This window comes from Octopus sinensis, linkage group LG11 (genome assembly GCF_006345805.1).
Source record: "Octopus sinensis linkage group LG11, ASM634580v1, whole genome shotgun sequence".
In the NCBI taxonomy this organism is placed as follows: Eukaryota; Metazoa; Mollusca; class Cephalopoda; order Octopoda; family Octopodidae; genus Octopus; species Octopus sinensis.
This window is the reverse complement of record NC_043007.1, coordinates 23,913,213-23,925,712: the sequence shown is the minus strand read 5'-3', so window position 1 is coordinate 23,925,712 and position 12,500 is coordinate 23,913,213. Positions and strand designations below refer to the sequence as shown.

Genomic DNA, 12,500 nt, shown 5'->3' with positions numbered 1-12,500 from the left:
CAGAAATATTGAATGAGGTGCGCTGATGACAAAGTTACAGAGGAAGAGGAGATAGATAGATAGATAATTAGAGAGGGAGGGAAAAGAGACGACAAAGGTGTAGGAAGAGGAGAAATTTTTAAAAGTTAGGCAAGTGGTATAAAAGACAATACTGGTGAAAGAGTGATAGAAGAAGACGGAGGCCTGCACAAGGTGAAAGATTTTTTATTTAGATATACTTGAAAACAGAAAGAGGGACGATATTTGTTGTGTAGGTAGGCCCAAGTCGGTTGTGATCGAGCAGACCTATGAGCAAAGGTATTCCAGCTCGGTTCATCCAGTTTTTTTTTCATTCATTCATGGTGTCCTTTCATATGCCAACGACACTTATCTATCAGTCATCATCATCACCATCATTCTCACCGAGTATTTCGAGGGAACAGAACGGCCGTGTAGCGGCGAAAGGGGTGTCTCTGGAAAAGTGATGATAGGAGAAATTTATGAAGAAAAGAAAAGAGAGAAAGATAAACCAACAGCTATGACTTTTAAGAGAGGAATAAAAAAAGTGAAAGGTTGAAAAGAATAACGAGGGGGGAAAGAAAGAGAAAAGAAGTTGTGTGGGGAAAAGAGGAGGAGGACAATGCGAAGTGTTGTGTGTGTACAGACATTGTTATAGTGTCGTACAACAGTTGGTTTGTATTATGAAACAGTGTACTTGGTGATTGTGTGGGCAGCGATTATTTTCGTTGCAGCTGAAGACGTAAATTTATTAGATGTCGAATGATGATGACGATATTGAACCCTAGGTCAGACCTGGTTGTCCAGACATCTCAACCGTGGCTGTCCGCATTATATACAGAATGCGGTGAATATATTGTCTAAATTACGTAAAAATGAAAATAACACTGACAGGAGTGGCTGTGTAGCTTGCTAACCAACCACATGGTTCCGGGTTCAGTCCCACTGCGTGGCATCTTGGGCAAATGTCTTCTACTATAGCCTCGGGCCGACCAAAGCCTTGTGAGTGGATTTGGTAGACGGAAACTGAAAGAAGCCTGTCGTATGTATGTATATATATATGTGTGTGTGTGTGTGTCTGTGTTTGTCCCCCTAGCATTGCTTGACAACCGATGCTGGTGTGTTTACGTCCCCGTCACTTAGCGGTTCGGCAAAAAGAGACCGATAGAATAAGTACTGGGCTTACAAAGAATAAGTCCCGGGGTCGATTCGCTTGACTAAAGGCGGTGCTCCAGCATGGCCGCAGTCAAATGACTGAAACAAGTAAAAGTAAAGTAAGTAAAAAGTAAGTATCTCATTTTAACAGATATATTTACCAAAATTACATAAAAATATCTTGAAATACTGAAGAGTAAATTTATTCAATAAAATCACCATTGGCTTCAACCACGGCCTCCAGACGACTTTGGAATTTCCTGCAATCCTTCTGTACGGTTTCCTTATTTAAGTTGGTGAATGCTGCCATAATTTTTGCCTTCAGTTCATCTTTGGTGTTACAAGGTGTTTTGTTGGTCTCCCTTGATTATAATAATTAAGGTGGCTGTAATCTGGCGAGTTGGGTGACCAGATGTTAGGGGTGATATGGTCGCAAAAATTGCCTGTCAGCTATGACTGGATTCTCCTGCTTGTGTAGTATGAGGCAAAGTCCTGTTGCCAGACATAGGGTCTTCACCCAGTGCAGCACTACCTTCCCCAGGCACTTGATGAAGGCCTCCGCGTTGAGTCTGAGGCCGTGTGGGAAGATGAATGGAAGCATAACGTCGCCATCACTAGTGATTACTTCAAACTTAAGGCTGGGAGTGATTACTCCAAGCTCCATGATGTTGACTGGATGTTTGATTTTCATCACTCTCGGTACATGTCCTCGGATTGCATTGTCCCAATTGGCCCCCAAACATTCTCAAATGTTCCGGCGTGAATGCCAAGCAGTACAGCATGTAGTTTCCAAATCTCTGACAGAGTGAATTTAGTCATGGTGCTGTTTTTCTCATAGATCCTTCTGTACTGTATAATCCACAAAATCAACTGATCCTACTATATAGTCCACAAAATGTAAGTCCACAATATCAAAAACAAACAATGCACATGCGCGAAATTAGAAATATAAAATTACAATTTACCCATCGCACCATGTGTGTGTGTGTGTTGTCGAAGTCAAGTCAAGTCATGACCAAGTAAAATCACTTCCTAAGCTCAGTAAGTCCTTGCAAATATTCCGAAAGACGAAGTGCCGTTCATGAATTCGTTTTGAAAGTCGTGGGACCGACTTTACATACATACATACATACATACATTAATAAAGATAAGTTTAACACATTAAATTACCGCATAACATCTTCATTAACGCCGACACTGAATTTAGGACGTTTATATTACTTACTAGCAGTATCGCCCGGCGTTGCTCGGGTTTGTAAGGGAAATAACTATATAAGCATTTTTAGAGAGTTATAGCCAAAAAATAGCAAAAACAAATGCATTAAAAATGGAAAAAAAATTATGGTAAATTTGTTTTTAAATCGTTGACTCATCGTAGACATTTTTAGAGAGTTACTTCCCTTATATAATAGCGAAAAAATGCATTAAAATGGAAAAAAATTATGGTAAATTATTTTTAAAATCGTAGACTCATCGTAGACGCTCGTTAATACCCAGAAGGGCTCGATATGAATCACGACTATAAGATACCCGCTTTTGGTTAAACTGCACCGCAAAATGTGGGAGTAGTTAGGAATCTAAATCGTAGGAGACAGACACACAACTTGACTTTTATATATGAGGTATTCTTCATTTTTTAGTTAGAGCGTAGTGGGGTTTCAAGGGGGTGGTACAAACCTAGCAATATGTGTTTTATAGTGAAAACAAAATTTCCATATAAATGGCAATTACCGGGCGATTTTCTGTTCGAGTCTAACCGTTTTAAGTTGTAATGGAAACGCGACCTATACTGCAAATAGGCATACGAATATTGTATAAATTTTATAACTGAAAAATTTACTATATTTTGTATATACGGATATACCAGCCTGCAGGGCGCAATAAAATGAGCTGACGGGGGTTTCCACATCCCTCTGCTCTAGGTAGAGATTCCATTGTTAGCTAGTCAGATGTCACATGTCAGATGATGTCACAGCTGTTGTAACAGTGGAGTGAATGGTATGTGATATTTTAGGCAGGAAGTAATCGTCTTGTACAGGTGTTTGTGACCGACTAATGATTAAGCACAGGACTGGCTTACGCTTATGTACATTGATGGAGGTGTGCCATATTTAACCACCCACCCATCCGTCCATCCATCCTTCCGACGGTTGCTGATTCCCGAGTCATTGTACGGAAGATTTTTTATGCGGGTGGAGACTGGAATTTTATTATGCTTTATGGTGCGTATTTGTGTCAAGTGATTCAATGTGATGCAAATATCATTCGAACTTCGAGCCGGAAGACACTGAAGCCCAAAATTATGCAACATCACTCTGTGTGTGTGTGTGTGTGTGTGTGTGTGTGTGTGTGTGTGTGCATGAGTGTGTGTGTGTGCGTGTGCATGCGTGTGTGTTTTACTGTATACGATAGTTTCTGAGTGTGTGTCGACTTAACGACTTTTTTTTCGGTGTGCGGGAGAAGCGTAGGATGTTTCTGTACAAGTTGTAAGCGAGAAATAATACTGTTGAAACTAATAAAACGTCTACGGTTACGACCAATTGCGATGTATATGTATGATTATAGCCCAACCCTAGATATTACCAGGGTTAGGCTGGAAGCACATACACGAGTCGATCCCATTGAATGATGGCTTATCATTAATAATACTCTAGCGTCATTTTTTTTTTCTTAAACTCGGTGATTCGAGTCAAACATAAAACGTCTCCAGATGTTGTGGTTTCGTAGGAGTGAATTTCAAAACATGATGTTAGTTCGCATGTGCTTCAGATTATCCCAGAAACATGTCCTTGAAATAGATCAAAAGCTCAACCCTCAGAGTGTGGCATCTGATATTTCTGTCGTATCATCAACATGTTTCCGACTTCGTTCATTTGCACTGAGCTAAGATGCTATTCGCCCAGATGCTACACAGCATATTCGAAAGCTGTGATTCGGAAGCTGTGGTGGACTTGTACAGTGTCCAAGTTTTTGCATCCGCATAACAAATTCGTGAATACAGCCACTTTTTGGACACCAGTGGTGTTACTGTTTATGACAGACTCAAAGAATCACGAAAGAAAGTATTGTTCTTGATAATTTGCCATCAACGAACACTAACAGTGAATTAGTTAGTGCAGCATTGGTGCCGATGTCCCAAGAATGCTAACGACCGGGTGAAAGGTTTTATTTGCACAGACGAAGCTAGAAACGATGTACTAATCATTTGCCTTCTCTGTCCCACAAGGTGTTCGGGATTAATTCCACAGTTAGCATAAAAGGAAAAAACAACAACAATACATCCCATCCAAAAATGAAAGTGTGGAGGCACATGGCCTAGTGGTTAGAGCAGCGGACTCGCGGTCGAGGGATCGCGAGTTCGAATCTCAGACCGGGCGATGTGTGTGTTTATGAGCAAAACACCTAAGCTCCACGCGGCTCCGGCAGAAGGTAATGGCGAACTTCTGCTGACTCTTTCGCCACAACTTTCTCTCACTCTTTCCTCTTGCGACGGGCCGGCGTCCCGTCCAGGTGGGGAACCTATACGCCAAGGAAACCGGCCCTTATGAGTCAGGCATGGATCGAGAAGAAACAAACAACAACAAAAATTACAGTATTTTTAAAAATGGGGAAAATCAACTGGATTAAGGCTGGGAGATAACAGGTTACTCAAAATAGCCGCCCTCAGCTTCCACCACTGCCTCAAGACGGCTCCGGAAACTGGTGGATGCGTTCATCAGTGTTCCTGGGAAGATCTTCGAACACTTCTTTCATATTGGTCACCACCTCGGCCTTGGTGTTGTAGGAAGAGCGGTTGGTGTCTTTGTCAGCTGTGCCCCACACATACTAATCCTTCGGTTTACAATCGGGGAAATTAGGAGACCAGTAATTGGGGCTGGTGAAGTCATAGAAATTCTCATACAACCACTTCTGACTCTTTCCAGCAACAACCCTCTCTTGCAGCTTTGCATAGCCGTCCGAATTGAGCCTACGACCCTGCTCAAAGGTGTGGAGCAGCATGACGTCACCCTCACTGGAGGCACACCCAAAGACCATCACAATTTGGGGGAACTTGGTTTTTTATAATGTCCATGTCCCGTTTTGCAGCCTTTACAGCGTTCACAGAGCATTGAACAGTAGTCAAGATGTCGGCATTTTGATACTCAGTGTGAATCATTAGGTAACTCTTTTCCAAAATTCAGATGACTTCCAGTCTTCCATGTCAGCTAATGTTTCCTCATCTATTACTACAGCTTTAATCGTTATGCTCTTCAACGCTGTAGGTTGTTCACCAATACGTCAAATTGTTCCTGAAAAAAAGAAGACATAAAAAAATTGTTAAATTCAACCCGAACATCCTGTGTATTGACAACCATCAGAAAATAGTAGATTTACTGTCACTCTGCTGTTTCTAGATTTGGAGACAAATTTCTCGGGGTGAAAGAAACTACTGCAAAATCAGAACTGGATATCCCCACCATCTTCCAGATTACAAATGCAGCTTCACTCATAGCTGAGAACAATCCCAAAAGAATAGGCTTTAAAATATATCCCTTCAATATATCACGCGTTGGAGAGGGAAAAGTTGTCAGAAGTTCACACCCTTATTAGACGGTGGTTATCATGGCGTCATGGAAGGGTTCAAATTGTATTCTTCAATGGCCTTTATTGTTCCAACATAATCCTTCGTTCTCCTTAGTCCTGCTTCGAGATAGCTCCTAGTCAGTTTCCGGCAGTTTTTTTCTCTGCTGGAGAACTACTACATAAAGTCGGACCAGTACACGGGAATTATCTCTCCTGCTTCCATGTTCTCGGCACATCTCCAGCCTTTAATTATTGTTTTTCACACACGTAGTTGTTAAACTTGGAGGGCGGTTGACATTTCCGGATTAACTTACGAACTTCATGATCAGACGGTGCTTTAGATGTATTGAGGGAGTCAACAATGTCACACAACAGAGAATCGGCAGTAATTGATACCTAAGACAATTCAGGAACTTTACCTGGCATTTCAGATAAGGGTTCGGTAAATTTACCTGGCAATTCAGGTAACCCAGAAACTTCAGAAATAACAGGAACTTCACCTGCGGTGACAGTAGGAATACGAGGTACTACTATTTCGGCTAACCGGGTTGGGAACTTCAGACGTTCATCTACATGTTGTTGTAACACGCTTTCACACACTCTCGCTTCAATATTTATGGCCCCCAATCGTCGGGTTATAGGGTTTTCCACCTAGTGTTCATCAGCTCCAAAAATTTCGTATAAGAACCCCATCGTCTTTTCTAAATGTACGCGTTGGATGTAATATCTTGGTCTATTACTGCTAAGTCAGAACTGGACATTTGTTCCTTCTCAATCCATGCCTGATTCATAAGGTCCGGTTTCCCGGTTTCCTTGGCGTATAGGTTCCCCACCTGGACAGAACGCCGGTCTGTCGCAGGTTAGCTGCTAGATGCAGGAGGAAAGAGTGAGAGAAAGTTGTGGCTAAAGAGTCAGCAGAAGTTTGCCATTACCTTCTGCCGGAGCCGCGTGGAGCTTCATCATCATCATCATTGTTCGACCGTGGTCGAGACAATGGAATTTACCATGCTACGCCAGACTTCACGGTCCATCATAGCATTACGGAGGTCCTGTTGCTGGATGCCTGTATCCCTGGAGATTACATCAGGGTAGGAGAGTGTGCGCCCTCTGGTATCGCGAGCAGATGGCTTCCAGAGGAGAGGAGTAGAAATTGCCTCGTTTTCAGCTCTACAACAATGTCCAGCAAACTGGACTCTCCTACCTTTCACAAGAGATGACACAGGTGGTAGTTTCCCATATATTTGCATTTTGGTTGGACGCTTCCACGAGAGATTTTGAGCTTTGATAAGGAGGCGAGTGTATGTTCCATCCAACCGCCTCTCAAGCTTCTTTGATAACGTCCATAGTAGAAGTGGAGCTTAGGTGTTTCGCTCATAAACACACATATCGCCCGGTCTGAGATTCGAACCCGCGATCCCTCGGCCGCGTGTCCGCTACTCTAACCACTAGGCCATATGCCTCTACAAAACTGGACGTCCCCACCATCTAACAGATTACAAATGCAGCCACAATCATAGCCGAGAACAATCTAAAAAGAACAGGCACAGAAATACATCCCGATAATATATCACGCGTTGGAGACGGAGATTTTTTCAGAAGTTCATCTCCTGAGTAGACAATAGTTATCGTACTGTCATGAAAGGGATCAGATGATTTCAACCATTTTATCCGGCATAACCAGCTTGATGAGTAATATTCAAAACGAATTTCTGGAAGAGGAATCACAGACTTAAGTTAGATTAACAAACAACATGTATAAGTTCGTTCTGTATTCCCTGACTTTTCTTGGATCTGGCACTGATCAAAGGTCACGTTGACAGTGCTATACTCTAACCTAAATCGGATTGACTTACTTTCTGGATGGACAATGTCTATAAGGTGGGTTCTCATTCAATCAAGGATGACAAAAATAGAAGCTAATAAAAATAACGCCCATGTGAGAATCTGACACATTGTTCTCACTTGCATAGGAACACACAACAGAGACGTGTATTTTTTCTGTATACTGTATCAAACAAAATAACTTTGATGTCTGATCAAGCGATCAACTCAGTACGTATATATTTAGCTGGGGCACTGTTTTAGCTTGAGCACCATCTATTAAGATAACTGCAAAATAGCGAATTTGACTTTAAAAAGTACGAAGTACCACCAATTGGTCTGGTCTCTGCTGTTGGTGATTGACGTCTCTAAAATCATTCGTACGCACAGGGTTGAGAAAATGAACAGTTATTACTTACTCCTGTAATTTTCCTTCAATAGAATTTAACCTCATTATTATTGATATGATGTGCAACTTGGGGATAAGCACAAAAACCTTTTAGGAAAATATTTGCAATCCAAGCAATGTGAATTGTTAGACTACATCCTTATTTATTGTTGAGACTGCGAATACAAGAAACATGCATTCGAACGCTTTGTCGACAACAAGCTGTTATGCTCAAAACTAACCCTGAGAGAGAAAAATAGTTGAATTCATCGGAAGTTGTATGAATGTCGTTGTGTTACTAACTTTATTTATGCTTGCAGATTGTGTTTGTCAGGATGTGCCGGGATAGGACATTTTAGATCTAGGTCAGTCACAACACTGAAACTGCATACAAGCTTATCAAAGATGATTTGTTTGTGTGCTCTTCAGAACAGCTGAGTTTTAGTCATCGCAGCCATTACAGTCATCGGAACTGGTGAAACGATAGTGACTTTTCCTTATGGGATGTGCTTCCGACAGTATACAGCTATCATAGAGTCTGACTCAATGACCACAACGCTTCCAAAAAAATACGATACTTAATAGCTACCAGAAATTCAATGAAGATATACCTTTCTGTTGCAGGGTGAAGAATGGAAGTGGTAATTTAGTGGTGTAATTGTTTCAGTTATTGAACTGTTGATATGCTGGGGCACCACATTGAAGGATGTAGTAGAACAAATCAAGCACAATACTTATTGTTTTAATAGCTTAATACTTATTCAATCAGCCTGTTTTATCGAACCACTAGGTTACGGAGACGTCACTAAACGAAAACACAACACAAATACATACACATACAAGCACACATACATACATACATACATACATACATACATACATACATACATACTCTTTTAAATGTTTCAGTCATTTGACTGCGGCCATGCTGGAGCACCGCCTTTTAGTCGAGAAAAATCGACCCCAGGACTTATTCTTTGTAAGCCTAGTACTTATTCTATCGGTCTCGTTTGCCGAACCGGTAAGTTACGGGGCTACACTAGAAAATACTTGTACAATGTGCCGCGTAGTGGGACTGAACCCAAGACCACATGGTTAGGAAGCAAGCTTCTTAACCACACAGTCATGGTTATATATATATAGATAGATAGAGAGAGAGAGAGAGAGAGAGAGAGAGAGAGAGAGAAAGGAGGGGAGAGTGAGAGATAGATAGACAGAGAGGAAGGCAGATAGACAGACACTATTGTACTATTATCACCTCGACATTTGAAAATAGTATTACAATCGCCCAATATACTTTACCGTCTGCTGTCAATCCAATCTCTAAGTGGAATCGTAGACTGCTTTAAAATTGTTATAGTGTCTTTTCTATGTTATGAATGTGAATGTGTGTGTGTGTGTGTGTGCATGTATGATTATATGGTCTCTTAAGGTCAATCCGGGATCCGGGACGCAAAATTTTTTGTTCTCACGAGAGCTCCGGACCCCAGTTATGAACACATTTGCATACAGCCAATCAGAGCTCAACTATCAAACTAATTTATGAGCGCATAACAAGCGATGAGCGATAAATGCCTGTTGTCCTTGCTTCAACCATGGCTGCCTCTGCGTAGTTATTTGTGTTGTTGTTTACTTTGTAAAACAGTAAGGAGAGAGGATTGCTAGCACATCAGCCTCTACCCACATTTTCCCCATCCGCATTTTTATTATATGGGGTCCTAACAAAATCCGATAATAGGTATAGATGCAAATCTATCTAATTACTTGTCTCCTTCCAAAATCAGGCATAACTTGGCAATCGGTCGACTTATAACACTGTTCTTCATCTTGAGTTTATTTGTGGTTTACCAAGACGTTGGTTGCTTTTAATACATTCACGAGTGTTATGTTGGGTTTTGGGTCCAGGCATAACCTGAGAGCTGAACAGCACCTTTCCTTTCACACTTTTTAAACAACAGGCGCAGGAGTGGCTGTGTGGTAAGTAGCTTGCTTACCAACCACATGGTTCCGGGTTCAGTCCCACTGCGTGGCACCTTGGGCAAGTGTCTTCTACTATATATTTCTTTACTACCCACAAGGGGCTACACACAGAGGGGACAAACAAGGACAGACAAAGGGATTAAGTTGATTCCATCGACCCCAGTGCATAACTGGTACTTAATTTATCGACCCCGAAAGGATGAAAGGCAAAGTCGACCTCGGCGGAATTTGAACTCAAAACGTAACGGCAGACGAAATACGGCTTCGCATTTCGCCCGGCATGCTAACGTTTCTGCCAGCTCGCCGCCTTCTACTATAGCCTCGGGCCGACCAAAGCCTTGTGAGTGGATTTGGTAGACGGAAACTGAAAGAAGCCCGTCGTATATATGTATGTGTGTGTGTGTATGTTTGCGTGTCTGTATTTGTCCTCCCAACATCGCTTGACAACCGATGCTGGTGTGCTTACGTCCCCGTAACTTAGCGGTTCGGCAAAAGAAATTTTTCCATAAATCAACTATCGTAAAAATTTTATACGATGATATTTTCTGTGTATGTGTGCGTACCTTAAAAGACGTCAATCATGTCACACACCTTCACTCTCTCTCTCTCTCTCTCTTTCTCATCCTCTTTGTTTTTCACATACACACGCGCAAGCACGCACGTAAGCACACGCGCGCGCGCGTACACACACACACACACACACACACACACACACACACACACACACACACACACGTCCATTTCATATATCTTCTTTCAATTTCTGCTCTCTGCAAATAAAATTTTTTACAGATACAACTGCTTACAAAAATAGGGGTTAATGTATAATTTCTTTCTATGTTCATAATTAAATCAATGTTTTAATGATTAGACAGAGGTCCAATAGAAGAGCTCTCAGAAACAGACTATGTACAAATACGTCAATCATCACGAAAACACACCTTCACTCACTCACTCTATCTCACGCGCAAGCACGCACGTACACACACACACACACACGTCCATTTCATATATCTTCTTTCATACAGATGGAGGCTCCCATCGAAACAGGGGACCCGAAATGATAAAGTTGAGAAACGCTGTTATAGATTATGCCTAACCGAAAACGATCACAGCCTCATAATCCAAACAGACCGGGTGAAATCAGGGCTTAACTGCTAGTATTATATAAACCTGTGTTTATCCTTATTTCACCTACATACACACACATACATGTTTACGCTCACATATGTATGTATGTATGTATGTATGTATGTATGTATGTATGTATGTATGTATGTATGTGTATGTATGTATGCATGTATGTATGTATGTATGTATGTATGTATGTTTGTATGTATGTATGCATGTATGTATGTATGTTTGTATGTATGTATGCATGTATGTATGTTATGTTAGGTCATGTAACCAGGTACAACCTGTTGCATGGTCGGGTTGTCGGCGACTAAACCGGCAACCCCACCAAGCTTGCTTGGTGAGGAGGGTGTTTATTAGACACCCTGCGGGATGAAAACCAAAACCCGTCCAAGGGTGGAAGAACTCTTGAGAGTCAACGGCCATCCAATAAATGTCTTAAGGCTGTATCATGCGCGGGGACATAGAAATAATCGGACTGAATACCCGATCGCGCGGTTAAACCATTGGGAGTGAAGGACTCCTAGCCTTTGTTAGGGCATCCTTTTTGGAAGAAGGTAACTCAGGTAACTTGGATAACTCCGACATAAAACCTGCGACTCAGTGATTACCGATGATGTTGACTTGTTCTTCTTTTCGGATTATGGCTGCTGTTGCTTAGTGAGTGGGATTGACTCAGTGCACAGCCTTTCCTCACTTTAAAAAAATCTTCTTGCACAGGCATTGCACGATAACAACATTGATTAAGCTTCGTGCAATGGCCATACTCAATAACGAGGGGGCAGCCACCATGTATGTATGTTGGTAGGTGTGTATGTATGTATGTATGTAGGTAGGTATATAAATATATTGCAAATATCATTTTTAACCATTTATGACCACACGCATATTGCTACATGTACAGTTTCCACTTACCTTTAAATGGCACTATCTATTATGAAGTGGTGAGAAGTTTCGTCGGACTTGTACAACCGTGCGCAATGACAAAATACCAGTGCAGAGATGTAGGAGATTTAAGAACTTCCTCGGGGAAAACAGTTAAAGGTTACTGAACGCATCGAGCTTGGTTGACGAAATGTACTGCTTTTTGCTTGATTTCATATCATCTGGCTTATTATATATATATATATATATATATATATATATATATATATATATATATATATATATATATATATACACATACATACATATACATATACTTAATATATGTATATAGGTATATGCGTGTTTATGTACATATATGTGTGTATGTATACATACATACATACATACATATACATACATACATACATACATATACATACATACATAAACACGCAGGCACACAAACATACATATGTATAAATATGTATGTAGTTATGCACATGCATATATGTATATATATAAATATGTATGAATTTATACACACATGTATTCTTTTATTCTTTATATAAATATATATACGTATGTATGGATGTAT

At 41.0% G+C, this 12,500-nt stretch overlaps 1 protein-coding gene across 2 annotated transcripts in view; it reads right to left on the bottom strand.

Moving 5' to 3' along the window:
- The window catches only part of LOC115217003 (inositol-trisphosphate 3-kinase A-like), a 126,457-nt gene that overhangs the window by 106,320 nt on the left and 7,637 nt on the right, over positions 1–12,500 (bottom strand). Inside the window, exon 1 of one of the 2 annotated variants that reach the window (XM_029786523.2) lies at positions 1–534. This exon is cut by the window's left edge and continues 346 nt beyond it. The exons of the other annotated variant lie outside the window; for it this stretch is intronic. The gene's annotated coding sequence lies outside the window, so the exon portion shown is untranslated. Of the gene's footprint in view, positions 535–12,500 lie in introns of those variants that run through there. 2 annotated transcript variants of the gene reach the window in all.